Below are 24,236 nucleotides of genomic sequence, written 5' to 3'. Positions count from 1 at the left end.
TTCCCTCAATTTCTATTTTCTCTTCACCTGATGACTATTTAATTGCTTGAGGGGCCATACCCATTGCTCAGTAAATATGTTAATTTTCTAATTAATTCAAAAAGAGTGCTGAGAGCAATATCGAGTCTATCAGTTACATCTCTGAAAGATGCAATCTGGTGGCCAAAGAACCATAAATATATTAATGTTTGTTTATATTCTCCAAGCTTTCCATTGCCTCCCGCTTGGTAATGAAAATATTGTGAATATCTGAAGTGGTTCGCAATATCTTCAGAAACAACACGACTAACACTAAAGTGTTCAATAAATTCACAATCGTTGTAATTTGACACGGTTTCTTCAAGATAATTCTAATTTTTAGGCCATGTACGTTCATCTAGAATTTGTAACAAATCTTCATCCTAGGACAATTCTTCAATGTCAAACACCTCTTCATCAGGAGAAGAACTTTCAGAAGATTCCTGAAATATATTTTTTTTACTTCATAAGTTCATTATTTAATCATAGTCAGATAACGACATTGTTTTGTTGACCATAGGAATTAAGATTTATTGCAATCCCATCTCTAATATATATTTATTATAAAGCTTTAAAACTAATTTTTTGGTCATTTTTTAGCCTTAATAGCAGTACAAATAAATAAGTAAATAAGTAATATGCTTTATTGCCACTGAAAATTGTACAAATTTTATGGACAAAGCTTATAACAATAAGACAAGAAAGAAGAAAAAAATCAGAATAAGAATCGTTTGTAGTTTTAAATAAAAAAAAACAAAAAAATTCTTCCAAACTTAAACATAAAAAATATTACCTAACTAAGAACCTATAAACTTCGTAAAATGTACCTAACAAAAAATAAAAATTAGGAAAGCAGATTGATGAATTAAGGGCTCAAATATTCCACCTCCTTGTGCTAAACAGTAATCAAATCTGTCATACAGATTTCTCCTCACATTTTGGTGTAATGTTTGCAGAGAAGTAAGGTATTTTTGCCCTTAATGCGACTAGGTAAGTGGCCCTTTCAAAAAGTTAGGCGTTAAGTCACAGGATCTTGCGGGCCATTTAATTGCACCACGTGTACTTATCAGTCGATAAGGAAACGTTTGATTGAGGAAGTCAATAGTTGCTCTAGAGTTCTGAGCCGAACACCTATCCTGTTGGAAATAAACCTCCTGAAAATTAACGGGAAGGCCTCGAACTGCCGGAATGATCTCATTCTGTAAAAGTTGTAAATATTTGGGCCCGTTTAGGTTTCCATCGATAAAAATGGACCGACAATATGGCCGCCTAACATACCAGTCCAAACATTTAACTTTTGCGGATGCTGCGTTGCTTATTTTAACACTGAGGTGCTTATTTTTCCGAGAATAATACCATGAAACGGATGGATTGTGTTTTTTATGTAATAAAAATGAAGATTCGTCACAAAATCAAATATTTTTTAAAAAGTGTACATTTTCATTCTGTTTATCTAAAATAATTTCACAAAACTCCATCCGCCTAAAGTTATCTTCCGGAAACAGTTCTTGTGTTGGTTGTATCTTAAAACAGTGATACTCATTCCTTTTGAGAACTCGCTGGACAGTTCGAGCATTCACGTTAACTTCCCTAGCAATTTGTACACTATTGCAGGGTTCACTAGCTTCCACGAAAGCACAAATATCAATATCCCTGTTTTGACGCTCCTCATCGACCGGTCTAACACGTGGTTCATTACCTTCATGACACTGTTTACAACTGTTTACACATCCCGAAGTTTGAAAATGTTTAATGGGATTTTTAACTGTTGTAACACTTGATGGGGGTCTATTTTCGGAGGCAACAATAAATAAATCAATTACTTCGCGTATCGAATGTCCCTGAAAGTAACATGTTAAAAGTTGCACTTTTTCTTGGACGGTATACAACGTAATAGGCATTTCATTAATTATTTGTTTATTCTTTCAAAACTTCGTTTGAAATTTTAATGTCAATGTGACAATGACGACAACTGTGAAATGAATATAGAGGTGGAAACGTGTAACATGTCACAGCGATTGCCATTGTGTTGTATGGTCAATCAAACAATGTCGTGATCTATATCACGTATAAGTACCATTTTGGATATTTAGTCCAAACATGTATTCAATAAAGAATAATCAATTTAAATACACCAAACGTTGGAATTGGACAATAACCAAATTACTAATCAGTTCAATATAACTTAGTGAAAATATTTACAATATAATATTTATCGGTTAAGAATAAGAGACCCTATTTATTTATACTTAGTACGCCTGCGTCAAACTATTAGTTGGAAAATAATCTTTAAACCAGAATGACTATTTGAAAACGATTTGAACAGTCAATCACAAAAGAAAAGTAATAAATCACTAAACATAAAAGGAAATAATAGAACAGATTAAAATCAACAATGCGTTGGAAACAGTACACGACGTGCAATAAAAAATAAGGCATTCAAGGACTTTTAATACCAATAATCCAAAAGTTGTACCAAAATTGTATTTATAACCTAATAATATATAGGTGTTACAACATACAACAAACTTTGACAGTACACAAGAATGCGGAGTGATTTAGCGCGATAAGCGAATCAAAGAGTAAGAGTGACAAACATTCCACCAGGAATGAAAGGGATCGATTATGAATATATATTACGTTCCACATAATCGATCAAATCAAAATAAACTAAAACAACTCATAATACCAGAATGGCATTAAGCCTCTTCGAGGATATTTTTAAATCGGCGCGAAAACGTCTACTGACGTCATTGGTTTGAGTTCAGTTACAGGCGGGCTGAAAGTGAATCCCCTATTAACCACCTAAAGTATTTTTAGAGATTGATCTTAACCTCGTAAACACTTTATCAAGTTCTGTTTTTACTGTTCACTTTATTTATAAAAACGCACTATTAATGCAGAGCTTTTATAGAGTTTTGTTTGAATGCTTGTCTTTCTCTAAAGTCAAATAATAATATTCTTAATAAATTTAATCCCAAACTTTTAATAGAACTTAGATAGGCGCGAATGAGAATATATATATATATATATATATATATATATATATATATATTTTAATATTCTAACTCTACAATTCTAAGTTACGGTAAGATCAATAATGTTTTAATAGATAATATATGGTAGCTAATTATAATTTATTCTCTTTCAGCCCTGAAGAAGCCAAATTAATTCTCTTTGGCGAAAACGTTCGGCGAAACAATTGATACACATTAGAGTATTTCTTGCAGATTTCCCCAATATTTAAGAGTTTACTATATATATATATATATATATATATATATATATATATATAGAATGGAATAGAATATAATTGAATAGAATAGAAATGTGCTTTATTGTCACTGAAAACTATTGAACAATTTTATGGACAAAGCTAAAAAAATCAGTCAGAAATTACAAAAAGTATAAAACAAAAACAAATATAATAAAAAAACAGAACAATAAAATTTTAAATTAGTAAAATTATATATATGGTGAGATTGTATAATTTACAAAATAAGATAAAACACTTACGTGTGTGAGGTTACAGCAAAAAATTTGAAAAAAAAAGTCTTGAGATGTTTATTGTAGTGAATAGAAAAAATGGACAAAAAATCCTGTGTAAAACGTTTTTTAAAATTATACTCCACCCAGACAATCTAAGTGTATATATCTAATGTAGCAATTTAAAATTATTTATTTTCGTATCAGAAAGTGGTACGAAGTTGATGACTGATATATTGATTTCATTGCTCAACAAGACACGCATACCAGTAGGGTATTCAAAGTTATTTACCAGAGTAGTAGAGCGTTTTGCGATTTGTGTGTAATTTATCTGAGTTCACTCAACCCTAGGATACCCAACATTAGTCTCTCCATTTCTTTACAAACATTGACTGAAGTTTTTTTGATTAGAAGATGCTTTGAATGTTCAACGGTGCTATTTTTATTTGCTTGTTTACTGGAGATTCTTAGCATTACTTGGTCACAAGTCCTGCAGGGAACTAGGGACCAAGTTTAAGTTTTGTGCTGCCATAGTAACTTTCTTGGGATTATAATATTTTGGGAGTATTTTCCACTTGCTTTCTCCGTCGCTGTATACAAGCCAATAGAAACTGCTGAAATTTAACTTCCAGATTCAGGATCAATTCCTATTACGGTCTTGACTAGAGAGATGCTCAGGCTCCACTTAAAATAGTTATAATCGCTTCCGTTAAGCCCTGTGAACTTGTGAAGACCAGTGTTCGGTGTCAACCTGATACAAAGTTACTACCTCCCCAATTCCATTATCTCGCCCTGAAGTGCCGCTAAAACTGTATATTTAATATATATATGCAATAATTTGTCACATAAGAATAGTTGAAATATGAAATTAAATAATAATATATATTTTTTAAGTAATTCATACTACGGTATCGTCATATCATCATACCATGTTCACGTGTTTATATAATTTTAAATGAATTCTAAAAAAAACTGAATTAATATGCAATAAATATTAAAGATTTAATCTAATGAATGAAATTCTCACAAGCTTAAGGTCAAACTCCAAAAATACGTCTGGTTCTTAAAGGGGATTCACTTATTCGGACTAAACTGGAAATAAACTCAACTGATCCAACAAGGTTTCATAGCCTCATTATTCAAACAGAAGATATCTGTTTAAAACGGAAGTTTTAGTGTTAGTTCAAGTTCACTTTTATTTTACGGATATATTTTTTTTTTTTTTATTTAGAAAAAACATATAATCCACATCAACCACGAAGGGTTATTAGTGGAGTAACGTACACAAAAGTTCATTTTATTTACATTAAATAGATGTATATAAACGTAAAACTTTTAAATAATTTATTACATGGTCAGTGTTTATGGTTAAAGTGGTTTTGATGTCATCTGAGATTCCATATTTTCTTCTTGTTTCTTCGTGGTACTGGCAGTCAGTCAGAATATGCTTCACCGTCAATGGGAGAGAACAGTTTCTGCAGGTTGGAGAAGGTTCTTTGTTGATTAAGAATCTATGGGTCAGTGCAGTGTGTCCAATTCTTAGTCGGTTAATTATTACTTGATCTCTTCTATTGGATGGATTATTCAAGATGGTCTTCACAAGGGGATAAATCTCATATAGTTTGGTTCCTGAATCTTTCCAGTAGTCTTGCCATATGTTCATACAGTGGTCTTTAATTAGGTTTTTGAGATCGGAATATGGGTAATTTATTGTTTTGGTTGTGTATTATGAGTTTATTAGACTTGTGTTTGTTAGGTTGTCCACTTTCTCATTTCCAGCTATTCCTACATGCGACGGTACCCAGATAAATGCTACTTCTTTTCGAGTTGATTGAATTACATTTATCTCATTTTTTATAGCCCGAAATATTAGATTTGTAGGGTATATTTGTTTTACACCTAATAGAGCATTTAATGAGTCAGTGATAATGACACATTTATTCTCACTACGCGTTTTTAAGAAAATTAAGGCTTCCAAAATGGCTGTGGTCTCGCCTGTGAGGATGCAGCAATTTGTAGGTATGGATATAGTGTGAGTAGTGTATTTACAGTAGTATGCAGCAGCATGTCCGTCATGAGCTTTAGAGGCATCACTGAAAATTTGGAGATGATTAGGATAATGAGATCACTTCGGAGTACAAGTGTTTAATGAAAATCGGATTTGTAGTTGATTTGGGGTATTTTGTGAGGGTTAAATCAATGGTAAGTGGTTGGATTATCCTTGGAGGAAAATTTACACTGACTTGTAGAGATCGATTTAGCTTATCCATATCAAAGTTAGAAGATTTTATTCGTTCTATAAGGGGAGTACGGATATATTATTTTGGAGATACAGTTATAAATTTTTGATTTGCCTTTTTTTAATGTATCTTTTATAAAAATTTGATTTAAAAAATCATTTATAAAGGGTATATTTATTTTAAAAGAATACCTTTCGGACTACATCACAGAACGTTTTCGGCTATAAGATGCTATTAAGCGTCACATGATCTTTTTTTTACATATTTAAAGAGAAGAAGGAAAATCTGCATACAAACACCTGTGACTCACACAGGTAGTGTTGGATTCCTAATACCCTAGCGAAGCTGTACCAGGGCGAGATACCCAAGGAATTTGCCTGCCCTGCCCTGCTATCGCCCGATTCCCATTCTTTCTCCGACACATTCATCGAGGAAACTACACCCACACGAAACACCAAGGACTTTCAACCCCCTGCTTTAGCGAGGCTGCCATCTCTCTTGCGTCGTCTGTCTTTCATTTACTCTTATTTCGGCCTGCGACAGTCCGAACCCCACCAAGGTGATACTCGCTTGTTTTAGAATTCTGTTGCGAGTTCCCTCTCCTCTCGTTCTTTTGAAGAGAGCAGCTTCCTGATAAATTTGTGGATCCGTGTCCACCACCACTCATCCCTCATCATTTTCTCCACCATTTCTCTCACGGAATCAAACATTCTGCAGTTACACTCTCTTACAAACTTCTCTCTTTCATCCGCCCAACGCTCACACTCCAACATCGTGTGTGTCACAGTATCCGAAAAACCACAGTAAAGGCACTGATTGGACTGAGCCCTCCTAAACCTGAAAAGGTAGCTGCGAAAGCAGCCATGGCCTGTGAGCATTTGCGTTAGATAATAATCCAGCTGCCTATGCCCACAGTCCACCTAGCTTCGAAGGTTCAGGATTAGTGACTACGTCCACTCCGCCACATCACGTGTTGCCTCCCACTCCTGTTGCCTCTGATCAATTGAAACTAATCTTTCAGCCAGTCTTATCTCATATTTCTTGCCCTTTCACCTGCCAGTACATGTAAAGGAACACAGCCGGTGATAACCCACAAAGCGGCAGCTGACACAGTTCTGTAGGCACATGCTACCCGCAGCAGACTAGTTCTGTCCACGCGTACCATGAGCCTCTTTTAAGTTGGTATTTCTACCGCCTCACTCCAGACTGGGGCCGCGTAGAGGACGACAGACTGCACAACACCGTGGAGCGCCCTTCTCCTTTCGGATTTGGGACCACCGATATTAAGTATTATCCTCCCCAGCGCAGCCATTCTCTAAATAGCTCTAAATAGCTCGGCTAAATTTCAAAGCGGCATCTTATTTCTTTTGTCTGATCAGTATCTTCTGTTATCCATGCTCCAAGGTATTTGTACCAAGATATTTGTTCAATTTCTGTATTATCTAGTACTAGCTTAACTTTGATGTTTTGTGCTTTTGTAAATACCATGAACTTGGTTTTCTTCAAATTTATTTTTAGTCCATAATCGTTACAATATATATTTAGTTATTCAGCAAGGAGTTGTAGTTCTTCTAGTGTTCCTGCCAGAAGGACGGTGTCGCCAGCATATCTTATGTTATTAAGTGGCTCACCGTTTATTATAAGGCCCTCACTGACCTCGGCAACCGCTAATTCTGAGATGGCTTCACTGTATAAATTGAATAACAAGGGTGATAAAATACACCCTTGACGGACCTCACGGCGAATCTGGATATCCTCGGTCAGTTCATTTTCAACTTTCACTTTTGCTGTTTGGTTCCAATAGAGGTTACATATGATTCTAATGTCTCTACTGTCTATGTTTTTATTTGATAAAATTTCTTTAAGCCGATTATGCTGCACTCTGTCAAATGCCTTCTCAAAATGAATGAAACAGGCATATATTTCCTGATTTATATCTAAGCATCTCTGCGAAAGAACACTTACTGCAAACAGTGCATCTCGTAATTCTATGGGAACTTCGTCAGGCCCGGGAGATTTACCACCTTTAGCTTGTTTCATTGCATATTCAATTTCTTCTCGTATAATGTCAGGCCCAGTATCATCCTTAAATCCTTTTGGTGCTTCTGTTCTCTCTTTGTCTTCAAAAAGTTATGCTATATATTGTGTCCATCTCTGCATTTTTTGGTTTATATCTGTTATAAGTGCACCACTTTCATCTCTTAGTTGCCTAGTTTGAAGTGTTTGTCTCATTCCTGTTAATTCTCTCCTTAGCTTCTTTTATTTTCTTTTTAATTAATCGATCAGTTTCATTATATTTAATTGGATTTTTTGTTTTGAACAATTTTCTTTCATTCATTAATAGTAGTATTTCTTCAGTCATCCAGTTTTTATGTTTTCTTTTCTTTGGTTTTAAGTTTTCATTTGCTGTTTTAATTATTGCTACTTTTATATTTTCCCATTTCTGATCAATGTTATAACTACTTTTATTCAGTTCTTGGGCTTTACGTAGATTTTCAGTAAGAGTTTTTACAGTTTGTTCCTTTGTTTGTGGTTCCCTTAATCTCTTAATATCAATTCTACTTTGTGTGGGTTTTTTAACCAGTTTCAATTTGATTCGTAATGTGACTACTATGGGGTTATGGTCTGAACCGATGTCTGCTCCAGGGTAAGTTTTAGCAGACAGTATAGAATCACGAAATTTTTGTCTAATGAGGACAAAGTCAATTTGATTTCGGATTATTCTATTCGTTGTATCACCGGGAGATTTCCATGTATACAATCTTCTTTTTGGTAGCTTGAAAAGTGTATTAGCTATTACAAATTCTTCCGTCTGGCAAAATTGTATCAAACGGTCACCACGTTCATTTTTATTTCCTACACTATTTTCCCCCACATATCCATCCACTCTTCCCTGGACAACTTTGGCATTGAAGTCGCCCATTACTATTGTAGTGTGATGTTTCTTCATTGATTTTAAGACTTGTTCCAAATCGTGGTAAAATAGTTCGATATCGTTGTCATCTTTATCTGCCGTAGGAGCATAAACTTGAATAAAATTTACTATACCTTTTTTAGACTGAAGTTGTATTGATAAGATCCTATCAGAATAAGGAGTAAAACTTCTCAGCGTAATTGACCTTTTTTGCAACTAAGATAGCAACACCATAGCGATGATTGACCTCGTTATTACCTGAATAATACATAGTTCCATTATTTGTAATTTGTTTGAATGAACCTGGCCACTGTACGTCACTTATACCTAAAACATCAATTTGGAGGTTTTCCATTTCAAGCAGTACGTTAGCTAATTTAACACTTGCGTGTAGACTGATATTCCAAGTTGCTATTTTCAATGTCTTAAGTGCATAGGGATTTCTCTGGTTTACGACCTGGGAGGCCCTGTGATCTACAGTTATTCCTCCCCTGCCGGATCTTGGATTCCGTGCTCCATAATCAGTAAGTTTGTTTACTCTACTTTTCATTTACCCATACTCAACTGTCATACTCAACTCATACTCAAAAAACGACAATAATATTTGGTAGGCAAAAAGAAATCTGTCAACTACGTGCAATACGAAAATCTAAACGTAGGCAGTCACAACTTTAGTAAACAGATATTTTGGAACAATCGTGTTTAGTGTCATCGCGAAAATGTTTTCGATTTGTGAGTACCATGATATGTTGAGCTTTGATAGCTTTCCAAATTTATGTTGAGAATTTATGTACATTGGAATGTCAAAAAACGTTGTTCATATAACATTTAGGGAACAACTTCTACATCTATACCACTATCAAAGAGTACAAGATACAACAAGGTAATCTTCCTCTAAAATCAACATTTTGTAAGTAGTTTCAAGATACACTCGTCAAAAAACCAGAATCCATCTAATGTGTTATGTGCGGATGAAGCATGTTTCACGAGAAACGGTGTGTATAACTTTTATAATTGCGACGTATGAGGTGACGAGAACCATTATTTAATACGTAGGACAAATTTTCAACGAAAATTTAACATAAATTTAAGGGCTGCAATAATTAACAATCATTTGATAGAACCATACGAATTACCCAGAACACTAAATAGAGAGGTCTACTATAAGTTCTTACAAAATGTTTTGCCGGTACTTCTTGAAGCAGAAACAGAAGCTAAATTACGGGAAAGAATTTTTGATGTTGCAGAAACTATCCGACATAATTTAGTTAACTATGGCATTACTAACAATTGAATTCGTGGTATCAATGCAAGGTGGAGGTCACTTTAAACAATTCTTTTATTAATTATTCTCAAGTAAGTACAAGTATCTAATTTAATTTTAGTTCACAAGTAAACAAATTACTGATAGTCCGAGAATAGTGTAAAAAAATAAATTAGAATTATTAAACGTTGTCTGTTGTATTTAATTTTCACTGTGAACTATGTAATTCAGTTAAAGCCATAGGCATTCAACACATTTAAAGCTGAATAAATACATAATACTAGTTCAGTTGTTGTTGTTTGTTTGTGTTTTGTTGTGAAAATGCTGTTTGGAGAAGGAGGTACAACTACGAGATATATCACAGATATAAACATATATTTGGTGGTAAAGACGTAGTATCTTTTATAAAAATAGGAAGACTAAGATGGGCAGGACATCTGGCAAGATCACAGCAGAACAACCCTCCTAGAAGAATCCTTATATCACAACCTGTGTAAAGTAGAAGTAGGAGTAGGCCAAAACTCAGATGAAGGGATGGTGTAGATGAGGATGGTAGACAAATAGGCGCAGCAAACTGGCAACAGTTGGCAATGGATAGAACTGACTAGCGTAATAGACTTGGGAAAGTCGAGGCTCTTTTATAGGGCTGTAGCACCAATGATGACGATGATTGTTTCGTATACAATCTTATCCTTAATCTATTTACTAGTTCAGTTAAAAGATAAAGTGTTTTTTATTGTAAATAATTGACATTTTAATAATTTGTTTATAATTATGTCATATTTCATTACATTTCATAAAAACCTTACAAATAATTTTTCTTAGTTGCATTAATTACTTTTTAGGAAGTAAACCATAGTACTTACTTAAGTAAAAATAACAATTTATGTAAAACTTCGAAATTTAATGAAAAACCTTAACTAATTCTGATAATAGCAAACTCCACATTATTAAAGCAAGAAATAATTATTTTGCAGATGTTACCTACATTTCCTCAACAACCTTGAATAGTAAATAAGTAAGGGTTGGATTATGTTAAATATCCAGTCACAAACGAGTTTTTATTCAGAAGTGCTTTCACTGCGTATGACGTTGCCAGATTATTTAATTTTCTGAAAATAAAAATTTACGTATATGAAAAACAATTGATTTTTTTTTTTGGAAACGGTTAAGTTTAGAAAAAAATATTAGCAGACTTTTTTGTTCCAAAATCAATACCTTAAAAGAACGACTATTTTCGGCGACATCCTATATATTGAAATAAAGACGATATTGATTTTTGAAGTTATACTTCTATACGCGCGCTCCACGTTAGAAATTTGTATGGGAGTGAATCTGTGAAATCATTACATATGTAAGATAATGAGTAAGAGAGAGACAGAAGATATATTTTCTCTCTCTTCCTCTCTCGAATATAAAATTGTTCCTTTTGTATATATAATTTAATATTAAATATATTATATAAAGATATATATATATATATATATATATATATATATATACATATAACATTATACATATAATAAAATATTTATTAATATTATTATTTATGTGATATGTTTTGTATTATTTATTAAATGTTCATAATTATATATTATTATTTTTTATTTCAAAGTAATAATCTCAATAAATCACTGTATGACCCAGAACTGTCAATTTTGAAATACATTTATGTTATGTCCTCGGTAGTGTAATAGTCAGTATCCCCGCCTGTCATGCGGGAGACCGGGGTTCGATTCCCAGTCGGGGAGGACTTTTTCGTTAATATTATTACATTATTGTCATTTTTAAATACTTATGGATATTGCATTTTAATTTGTATTGTATTATTATATAGAATTATGTTGCGCTGTATTGTAGTGTATTTTTTTATGTATATTATTGTCATTGTTAAATACTTATTAATATGGCAGTTTAATTTATATTGTATTATTTTAGGTCTAAATTTTGGTATTTTAAATATCATTTTACCGTTTTCTAAAATAAAATTAGAAGACTTTTCTTACAACGAAAAACAAACTTGTACTAAATATAAGCAAAAGCCTAGCTCGTATATGGAACTTGCTTTGCTAAAAGACAGTTCAAATCGAGAAAAGCATATCTACAATAATACTCATAACATTTTATGCCCAAACACAAATGCTGAACGCTGAACAAGATGAAAACACAATTGTATTATTATATTATTAACAAAATAAACAATGAATTTTACTGCAGAGTATGTGTAAAAAAAATTTGCATTCAACTCCTTTCATACATATATGAAAATAAAAATATACATTTTCATCAAAATATTGATTTAATCCTTCATTGTTAGTAAGTTGTTATTAATTCTGTTTCTCTTTCTGATATGCCTTACTTATAGAATTACATATGTAATGATTGTGCAGATTGACTCCCAAATAAATTTGTAACGGCGAATGCGTGTTAAGAAGTGTAACTTCCACCGGCCGGCAGTCCAACTGGACTGCCACACCCGTTTTTTTTTGGTGAAGTCACGGCTTACATTAACCCTTAGCAAAGGTAAATGTAGCTTATGATAAATTATGTGCTCGGGATTTTTTTTTCTGAGAGATTATTAATTTCATGCAGCTATGACGTCAAAGTTTCTATACCGTTTAATTTAATTCCTTAAACTCGTTCAATAACTTATAATAACCATTGACAGGAGTTATCAGTCGTAAATTTATTTAAATCTGTGTGTAAAAATGTTCCTTTAATGTCAATATAATTTATACGTTTCTTTAAATAGTCTTACAAAAAAAATTAATAAAGGTATATCTATTTATTTTTGGAATTTTATACTCCACATACTAAAAGTCTATTTTTCAAGGTCAGTTCAGGTATTTGATTTTTTTACCATCTTTGGTACCGTAATTTCGGGTGACTTTGGCCCGCCAGGGTGACTTTGGCTCATTTTGGGAAAACGATATTTTAGTAACTAGTGCATAAGTATGTATAATATATTATTATCATGTAAATTTCATTATACCGCACCATCAGTACCATATTAACTTTAGGAAAATTTTAATAAATCACGTAAGATTTTACGTAAGATTTCTTGACTGTAAAAATTGGTTGGCAACCAATAATACTTCCAAGAGTAAGATTAATTGCATAGTTGCACATTGAATATCTGTGAATTCTTACCCGTATTTCAGTCTAAACGTAGATGCTAATAAGGTCGGTTGTTATTTGCAAAAGTGGTACAGAATTTAACGGTTTTCGGGTGACTTTGGTCCAGTTTGTTGAATGTTGGATTTTGGTCATTCGTTGGTTCTATATTTAAATTAAAGTAAGTAAATGCTGAGTTTTAATTTCAATTTAGCCTTGTAACAACTGCAGAGTTTGTTAACTGTATAGAACTAACGACTTTTTTTTAGATGCCCTCAAATTACAAACGTGTTGCTGGTAGTAGAAATTATGGAAATTACACGGCAGACACAGTAGAAAGAGCTCTAGAAGCTATCATAAATGGAATCCTATCTCAAAGAAAAGCTGCAATAGAATTCGGAGTGCCAGTAAGTACTTTAAAAAATAGATTAAAAAATATCCATACAAAACAATAGTGGTGGTCAAACAATTTTTACAAAAGCTGAAGAGGATGCCTTCACGTCTTATATTTGTAGCTTATCTTTATACGGATTTCCATCGGATCAGACAGATTTACGAAATTTAGTGAAAAATTATTTAGATCGTGATGGTCGAACTATTAAGCAATTTAAAGATAACTTGCCAGGAAAAGACTGGTTAAATGCTTTCCTTAAACGAAATCCGTTGTTAACGCAACGTTTTGCAAGCAACATCAAACGATCACGAGCAGAAATCAGTGAAATCACTATAAAAGACTACTTTAACCAATTGCAGAATGAACTCGCCGATGTTCCAGCTAACAACATTTGGAACTATGATGAAACAAATTTAAGTGACAACCCCGGCAAAAAGAAAATTTTAACAAAACGTAGAACTAAATATCCTGAGAGAATGATGAATTTTAGTAAATCGGCAACATCAATAATGTTTTGTGGAAATGCGGCTGGAAAAATGCTACCTCCATATGTCGTATATAAATCAAATAAACTGTGGTTGACTTGGGTGGAAAATGGTCTAAATGGAGCACGGTACAACAGATCGAAACGCGGATGGTTCGACACAGCTTGTTTCGAAGACTGGTTCGCTTTTCTTTTATTGCCAACATTGAAACCCATTCCTAGCATTAAAGTGTTAATTGGTGACAATTTATCGTCCCATATATCAATAAAAGTTTTACAGCTTTGTGCAACAGAAAATATTAAATTTGTGTGCCTTCCTGTCAATTCTAAGCACCTAACACAGCCATTAGATGTCGCCTACTTTCTACCGATGAAAATAGCCTGGCGAAATATTTTGGTAGAATACAAAACACTGAATGTTAACACCAACCTAATCCCAAAAAGTACCTTTCCCACCCTATTAAAAAAACTGGTTGACATAATTAGTATAAATGGCGGAAAAAATTTGGAAAGTGGATTTAGAAAGTGTGGCATTTTTCCCCTAAACGCAGAAGAAGTACTAACTAGAATTCCAAATTATAAAACTGATGCTACGCAAGTACCTTCGAGAGTAAGTGACGCTATTTTAAATTTTCTTGCAGAAAAAAGGGGAGTACAGTCCACAGCTGATGGAGTTGTTAAAAGAAAAAGAAAAATAGAAATTGCTGCAGGAAAAAGTATAAGTGCTGAAGATGTTAAAAGCCAACAAGAGGCCGCAGTTGCAATAAAAGCTGCTAAGAAGAAGCCAGTAAACGAAAATGGCACTAAAAGAAAATCAAAAACAAAAAGTAGAATGACAGCAAAAAGTAAGATTGGAAAGAAAACTGAACAGGCGAATAATCAAGCCAATAATCAGATTTGCGAAACAGAGAAAGAAAATCTACAACAAAATGAGGTCCTCGGAGACGTTAATAACGAAGTTGTACTTGACAGTAGCCTAGATCAAGATATGTCTGGACAAGCGACCATTGCTGCAGCTGGCTGTAGTAAAGTGACTAAATATAAGACGGTAAAAAAAACACAACGTTTAAATAAAATACAAGATTTTGGACACACTGCAGATACTACGTCTAATTCTGCATCTAATAAGAGCTACAGGAATAATGCTGATCTAGAAAAGCTTTCCATTGGAGTTGGAGACTTCGTAATTGTATCCGACTACGTCGACAGCTTTTCAGGAAGGTTCGATGGATTTGTAAGAGGCAGTAATAACTGTTACGGTTGAGTGCAAGTAATGGTACTTGGTGAAAGAAGTTTGTGGCAATGGCCCGAAGTCCCCGTAAGAAAATCCTACCACCTGGGTAATATTGATTTCACAGAGCCATTGGAACTTAGACATAACCGATATTTCTTTTCAGATTTAAAAACAAGCTTGTAAATTGTTTTATTGTTCATTTTTTGTTTAAAAATGATGTTCTTTGTAAACCTAGGGTCCTTTGTAACCCTAGAGTTTCATTTTAGTTTTATTTTTTTTGTTTGAAATTTAAATAAATATTTTTTTAACTAATAAAATGTTTATTTATTATTCATCTTGTATGGTTGCCTTAAGCCCAAACACTAATAATCACAGAGAATTAATGTAAAATGTAGCTTGAGACAAAGTCACCCGACACCAGCGGGTGACTTTGCACACCACATTTTTATTTTTTTTCTTTTTTGTAATATAGTAAGCGCTTCGTTGTGTTTTAGTGTAATTTTTGTAAAAAAAAGTAGTTAAAGACTCAAATACAAATAAATTAAGAAACATACTTTTATGTATTTACAATACTGAAATCTACATTCAAACTTCTAAAGTGAGTCAAAGTCACCCGAAATTACGGTACTATAATAGTTAAAAAATGGCTTAATCGCTTAATGGCAACACGGCACGAAATCATTGAATAGAAATGCTAAAAGCATTGACTCTACTTCGATTTAGTGAAACTGAAATTTATCTTAGTAGTTCATACTTTTCATTATTCGTTTAATGCAATTTACAGTCTACTAAATAGATATATAGTATAATTAATAAATATTATGTGTAGGGGGAAGGGCTTGACTTCATCGATGGTTCACTGTAGCATTCGAAACGTGTTCACTGATAGAAACATAGTATTTACTCAGAGTATATACCCCCTAGTAAGGTAACTCCCATAGAAAGTATTGGAAGAGAGTTTCCAAATACGGACGGGCCGAAACTAATTTCATTTGGTGGCAAATTCAAAACGTAGGTTCTGATTTTTAGGCGGCAAATTCAAAAAATATGCTCTGAATTTTAGGCGTCAAAATTCAAAAAGTATGCTTTTAATGAGAAGTAAATATAGTCATAAAATAAGAAATAAAAAGTTATTCTATGCCAAAAAATATATTCTCTCCCTCCAAAAATATAGTATACAGAGAGATATCTGATACAGAGAGAGTATATATTATGGTACAGGAAAGTTTTTATTTAATATTTTATGATTATATCTGTTTTCCATTACATTAACAAACCAAAGTCCCAAAAACAACAAAATAAAACACAGACATCCTGACACTTGTTTATTTGTATAATTTTCTTTGGTAAAGTATTGGCAACAAATATCCTCATCCTCCTCATTTCTTGCGCCCTTGTTAAGGTGTGGGTGGAGACATTCTAAATATTGTTAGCTTGCTGTCTCCATTGGCTGCAGTTCTGTACAAGATTGGCAACTTCATGAAGGGATTTTTCCACCAATCTTCGTTTAATCTTCCCATCGTGTTGGAGATCTTCCTTTTGATATACAAATATAGATACCTCTATATTCATTAGTAATGGGTTGTTGTAAGTTCCATACCTAAAATACTCTGCCTTAAAGTACCATCTGTAGATAATAAAGTGTAAACTCTAGCATTTCTGCAATCTTGCTCTTCAAGATCATCACAAATTAGCATGTAACTCCATGTAACTATTGCTCACAAGTAGAAGGTCCATGAAAATGTAAAATAATGAAATAATATTAAAATTAAGAATATATGAATTACAAAAACAAAATGTACAAAATAGTATCTAGTTTGTATTTACTAACAAAAGTTTGGTATAATTAGGTGCTGTTCTTACCTGGTGCTTGTAAAAATAAACCATTTTCTATATACCTATACCATTTTCGTATTGTATCTTCTTCTCTTTTAGCAGTGTTTATTAGATATATAAAAATTGATTTATACTGTTTTTATCGCCTTTTTCTAAAATTAGGTTAGAATCTCGACCTCTTTTACCATATTCAAAACCCATGTCATTTAGTAGCCTACAAAATGTGGTTTTTGGAAAAGCTTGTAGGTCCTCATCATCCTTTATTCTGTTTATTATGCTGTCGATGGTTGGTGGTATGTTTTCCAAAAAAAAAATGGACAATTTTTCTTATTCAAGATTTTACTCCCTCTTTTCTTTCTTTTTTGTACCGGTTTTAGTTCGCCTTGCTAGGCTTTTTCGCGGATGTCATAAATTTTGCAAACACTCACACCGCACATTTTCGAAACTTTTTCCACAGTAATAGTCAAGCTGTCATCATTTTTTAAGTTCAGATGATAATTTAATACATTTAAAACAACAGGTTTTACTTGCATACTGAGTCATACCCTGTTTGAAATTCACGACAGATACTGGCAACGGCTCCATGATGTAGGTACTTTCATCCGCTTGCGAAAATTTAATAGAACAAATAGAACTGAGCTTTTACCTATAGTTTTTGCCAACAAGTTTTTTGTCTAATGTCCAGTACCCAAGTAGACAAAGAGACATGTTTGCTTTGCCTGGACAATGGGGATTAAAACCGATTCGCTTCTCCTAATGACTTCATAATGATCTTTATTTCCCAAAGAATGTGTTTAAAATGGAAGCTTTTGAAAATTGATAAATATAGATAAGCTATCGATAATGAGTTTTTGATTTGTTTTACTATTAGTTTTTTCTTCATTTCATGTTATTGTTTAGTTTGATATGTAACTCTCTTATTTATACATTGATGATTGAATCATGCTTTAGTTGAAACAATAATGATAGCTTTTTATACAACCATAGGGAATTGTTGTGTGCGCGTATATTCCAGTGCTATGATTCTTAAATCCAGTCCTGATGCGCCGCTCGGGGCAAACGGGCAACGTGGTCGGCCTTCTCTTGTAAGAAATACATTGCCTATCTTAGACTACACTGAATTCTAACTATGGCTTCTACCATAATAGACGATAAATGACATGGCTTCGGAACATCAAGGAATGGATAGGACCAGTCGTCCAAATCTTAATAAGAAAAGCCCAAAATAGCGATGACTTTTGCAGAAGTCATCGCCAAACTCCTTTTAAGACGACAGATACAAAGAATAGTTTTTACAGATTTTAAACGCATTTTAATTGAACAATCAGTACATAAAAACTACACGTACCTTTTAATTACATACAATGTAACTAAAGAGAAAAATGATTTATTTTAACTACGTAGGTAAAATAAGTGGGATAATTTTAGATTAATTAAAAGCATTTAGCAGAACATACACGTGAACATTGTACATTATAATTACTAAAAACGAAATATATGTTTAATTCTGATTGTTAGACTAACATGATTGTATAACTAAAAAAACGAGCTGGTAATTTATATTATAATAAAGATGAAAATATACACTGCAAGATTATACCTTACTCGCAAAGGGGAGCATCTCGGTTTTTTAGATATTTTATGAAATCAAAAAACTCCAAAAATGTCTGTTTCCAGTATTTTTTATAAACAATTGATCATTTTACATTTTAAAAGTATCTAACAATAAAATAAATAAATGTTATTTATTTTATTGTTAGATACCCAAATCCCAGAAGCCCAAATCGTTATCAGAAAAATCTAATGGTGAGATATGTTTAAAAGAAGAGGTTTGTGAATTATTTGCCGAAACATTTTTTAGTGCATTTACAGTTGACACTAATGCTATATTTTCAGGTGTGCCTCCTACTGGTTGAATAATGGAAAGTTTATCAACAATTGACATCTCTACTGAATTGGTTAAGGAGGTATTAAACTCTTTAAAGACTACCACCTCTTCTGGATCGGTTTTATATTACTATTATTATATCATAATTATGCAGATACTTTAGCGGCACCATTCAATGGCACTACAGCCCAAATCGGGCCTTGGCCTCCTTCAACAGGCTTCTCCAATCATTTAGATTTACCGCTGTTCTTTTCCATGAACGCGTTCCCAGGCAGTTCCTGGCATCCTCATCGACTTCGTCTTCCCATCTCTTTTTAGGTCTTCCAACAGGTCTTTTTCCCTGCATTCTTGCATTTAGTAATTTTCTGGGGATTCTATTCTCATGCATGCGGACCACGTGTCCTGCCCACCGTAATCTCTGCAGTTTAGTGTATTGTGCTAGAGTTGGTTCGCTATACTGCACGTATATTTCTCTATTATACCTAATTCACCAGTTATTGTTTTTACTTATTGGGCCCAGTATCCTACGTAATATTTTTCTTTCAAACACATCTAACGCATTGGCAGATTTCTGTGTCACCACCCATGTTTCACAACCATAACTTACTATGGGCCTGATTATTGTTTTATAGACCCGGAGTTTTGTTTTCCGGTGTACGTCTCGGGATTTGAATATGTGGCCCATCGCGAAATAGGCTTTATTTACCAGCATAAGCCTTCTATTTATTTCCGGTTCTTCTTCATTGCTTGCGACCAGATCTATTCCTATGTATGTGAATCTATTCACATGTTCTATATCGTCAATAATAAAGTGTTGTTGCGCCGGTCTATTTGATCTGGTTTGTATGAGTAGTTTTGTTTTATTTGTATTACTGTTCTGGTATAGTAACACCGATAAATAAAAATGGAAATAAACTCCTTTCGAGTAATTATCGACCGGTAACAGTTCCACCATCGTCAGTTAAAATAATAGAAAAATTAATAGATAATAAATTAGTATCCTTTTGGTTACAGCAGAATGTTATTCCATAGTCTCTCAACCGAATTTTGCCGAATCGTTCTGTAACTAGCAACCTACTTCTCACTCTTAATGAATGGACTTTATCTTTGGACCAATATAAGCCAATTAATATTATTTATATAGATTTTTCCCGTGCATTTGGGCACGGTGAGCGGGCGAGCGTGGTGAGTTGTTATTTTGGTTAGAAAACTTCCTCTCTAAAAAAACTTTTCGGCCAAAGTGGAAAATTACTGCAGTGTTCCACGTGCAGTAGCCAGTGGTGTCCCTTAGGGATCAATATTAGGGCCTATTCTGTTTTTACTGTACGTATCTGATATAACGTGTGGATGACAGTGAAAATCGGTTTCATATGCGGACGATTTAAAGTTATATTACTGTCCAGATATAGTTAATTCTCTTCAGAGTGACTTTAACCAGCTATCAGAATGGAGCATGAAATGGACTATTCCAATAAATACGTTTCTAAGTGTTGTGTCGATCAATGTGGATATAATAATCCATATATAACATATTTTTTGAATGGAGTTCCTCTGAAGTCGGTACAGGAAGTTAATGATCTTGGTATTACGGTCAATTAAACATTTATTTATTTAGCGTATGGCTACATCTTTGTTAATTTTTTATATAAGTAAAGAGGACAATACATTAGAAATAGTTAATAAATATTGGCTATTGTAATATCGCCGATTTTTACAGTTACCTCGTAGATGTTGTTCTTGGTATAAGTGGAAATTCAGGCTGCATTTTCTGTTTGTACGTGCATAGGTTGCTACACCGTAGGCTCTATCGTAGGTAGCACCAAATAAATCATATCCTGGATTTTTTCTCTTGAACTCAATTGGACTTCGTTTTCTGTATGTGTTTTTTGTATTGCGATCAGGTCAATATCGTTTTCTTTTAAAAATCTGTGCAGAATTTGGCATTTTTCTCTACTTATGCCTTCTGTATTAAGTTGGTAAACCCATACACTGGATCCAAGTTCTTTTGTCAATTGGTCTTTAGAAGGTCCATTTGTTGGCAGTGTCATCTTTAATAACTTTGAAAACTGTGATTTCTTTCTACCAGGAGATCTTTTGAAGATTGTCTGGCGACTCTTGGGCAAGTTTATTTAGATTACCCAGGGTTTACATCGCAAAAAAAAGAAACATTGAGTTGGTCTACTCAAACAGCAAAAGTAGTTGGTAAAGCGAACTCTGCTTTATACTTTATATCAAAAGCTTTTCATAGAATGTCACCAGACTTGTTTTTAAACTCTACCAAAGTTATGTAAGACCTCAGCTAGAATTTGCAATGTCATTTTGGTTACCCTATTTGCAAAGAGACGTTAATTTATTAGACTGGCTACAACGAAGAGCTGGAATGTGGAAACTACCGTGGAATCACGCTGCTAAATGCAGCATACAAAATAATGTCCAATGTCATTTATGAAAGACTTAGACCACACGCTGAAAAAATAGTTGGCAAATACCAAAGTGGCTTCTGTAGACAGAAGTCAACAATAGACCAGATATTTGTTCTGCGACAGATCCTCGAAAAAACAAGTGAATATAACATCGACACCCATCATCTCTTCATAGACTTTGAAAGCGCATATGACAATATAAACCGAGAATTCTTAATAAAAGCAATGAAAGAATTTAATATACCAACACAACTAATAGAACTGATAAAAGAATCTCTAAAAGTAGAAAGTAGAATCCGGATACAAAATGAATTAACGGAAACAATAGATGTGAAAAAGGGACTACGCCAGGGAGACGCTCTATCATGCATCTTGTTCAACATCGTGCTCGAGAAAATACTGAGGGACACAACAGTCAATACACGAGGAACAATCATTAATAAAAGCGTGCAAATACTAGCATTTGTAGATGATGTTGACATAATCGCAAGATCAAGAAGAGAAATGATAGAGGCATACAACCAAATAGAACGAGCTGCACAAAATAGTGGTCTTAAAATCAATCAGACCAAAACAAAATATATGCAGGTAAGAAAAAACGCAGAAATAAGGCAGCCACAAAATATAACAATAGGAGAATACAACATAGAGGAGGTAAAAAACTTTATATACTTGGGATCCCTAGTCACGTCTGATAATAACGTTACGGAGGAAGTGAAGAGGCGAATATTTATTGCAAATAAATGTTACCATGGCTTAATTAGACACCTAAGATCAGATAACGTCGCAAGAAAGACAAAATGCCAAATATATAAAACTCTAATAAGACCGGTACTCACATATGGCTCAGAAACCTGGACACTTACTAAAAGAGAGGAAACGTTGTTAGCCACCTTCGAAAGAAAAATCTTGCGACACATATATAAGGGCACAAAAGAAAACGGAATATGGCGAAGACGATACAACTCTGAACTATACAAAATATACCAGGATCCGGATATTATAACATTCATCAAAATAGGACGGCTGCGTTGGATAGGACATGTAGAAAGAATGGAAGAAGGCGAAATACCAAACAAAATATTCAAACAGATGCCAGTAGGAAAAAGAACAAGAGGAAGACCGAAACTGAGATACTTAGAACAAATAGAAAATGATATAACAACCTTAAAAATAAAAAACTGGAGAAAAAAAGCACGAAACAGATCGGAATGGAGAAGAATCCTAGAACAGGCCAAGACCCAAAAAGGGTTGTCGAGCCAGTGATGATGATGATGACAACGAAGAGCTACTAAGCTACCTTTTAATTATGGAAAATTAAACTATGAAATCCGACTAAGAAAGCTAAAGTTATTTCCATTAACTCATAGACGAGAAAGAGGCCTTATATCTATTAATAGAATTCTTAGTGGGCCATTTTTGGGGAACATCAAAGTGTTTTAATAATAACGAAGGTGCTAGACTAAGAGGTCATAACTATAAATTGAAAAAGGAGTCTTTTAAAACTACTGTAAGACAAAACTTTTTGGTTAACCAAGTTTTTAATAAATGGAAAAGATTAAGTGATGACATAGTAGAAGTTACTAATTTAAATAGTTTTAAAAACAGTTTGATGAAAACTAACTGGATATTGTACTTATTCTTATGTTAACATTGTATGTTTATATTTTTTAATCTGAAAACTTAAAATTGTAAGGATATAAGTATATGTTTTCTCCTTGTTAGAATAAATTTTGTAATCTTAAGTATACTTTGTAATATTTGTATTTTTTGTAGTTTGCTATTATTGTAATAGAAAAAACAAGATTGAAATGGTTTAGCACAAGCAAAGAAGAGGAACGAGAAAAACACAAAGATCAAGGGAGTAAGACAAGGAGATGGCCGCTCAACGGTACTATTTGTTTTATGACTAGACAAGATAATAAAAAAGCTGTCAAACGCAGGAACTATAAACAAGAATGCATTACAAATAATAGGATATGCGGACGATATAACCATAGTAGCAATAGATAAAACGACATTAAAGAAAACCTTCCAAGAAATATAAATCAAAGCAAAACGGAGAGGACTGGAAATAAATGAAAATAAAACAAAATACATGAACGTCAGCAAGAAAAAGAAGAAACAAATGACAGAACTGATAATAGATGCACACAGTTTTGAAGATGTTGAAACATTCAAATATTTGGGAGTACTAGTTAACAGAGGAAATTAAAGTGTAGATATAAAAAGAAGAATTCAAGCGGGAAATACAGCGTTTCATAGAAATATTTAGAGATAAGAAGGACAAGAAGGTAAGCCAAAACACAAAAATGAAAATCTAAACGACCATACAACCAATTAATAGTAGTATATGCTGCAGCAATATTTACATTAGCAGCAAGAGAAGAAGAGTAATTGAAAGTTTTTGAGAGGAAGATTATCAGAAAAATATTGGGACTAAAGAGGGAAAACGAAGAGAATGCAAGACAATGGATGAATCACGAAATACAAGAATGGATGGGTCAAGAGAATATAGATAGAGTATTAAAAGTACAAAGAATTAGATGGTATGGACACATAATGAGAAGAGAACAGACCTAAACTGAGACTAAGTGGAAAAAAACTTTAAAGAATTGTTCATTAGCTGTCCCTCATATATCTTTTAAAACCTTCAATAACCTTTTTTTTCTTTACTGGTCTAGCATAGAAACGAAGTATCTACCAAAGAATACAGACGCATATGCGTCTATATTCTTTGCATCTACTGTCGTACGAGTAGGTCATAAGAATGTGGGAAGAACGCTTGCTAAAAACGGCATTAAACTATGTACCACAGCATAGAAAAAAAAACAGGGAAGACCAGCAGAAGAAAAAGAAAATAGAAGAAGATTTATAAATAAATTACTGGACACAATACAAAAAGTTATAATTGAAGTAACCTATAGAACAAATGATACAA

The sequence above is a fragment of the Diabrotica undecimpunctata genome, chromosome 2 (assembly GCF_040954645.1).
Source record: "Diabrotica undecimpunctata isolate CICGRU chromosome 2, icDiaUnde3, whole genome shotgun sequence".
Lineage (NCBI taxonomy): Eukaryota > Metazoa > Arthropoda > Insecta > Coleoptera > Chrysomelidae > Diabrotica > Diabrotica undecimpunctata.
Note: the sequence above shows the minus strand (reverse complement) of the source record.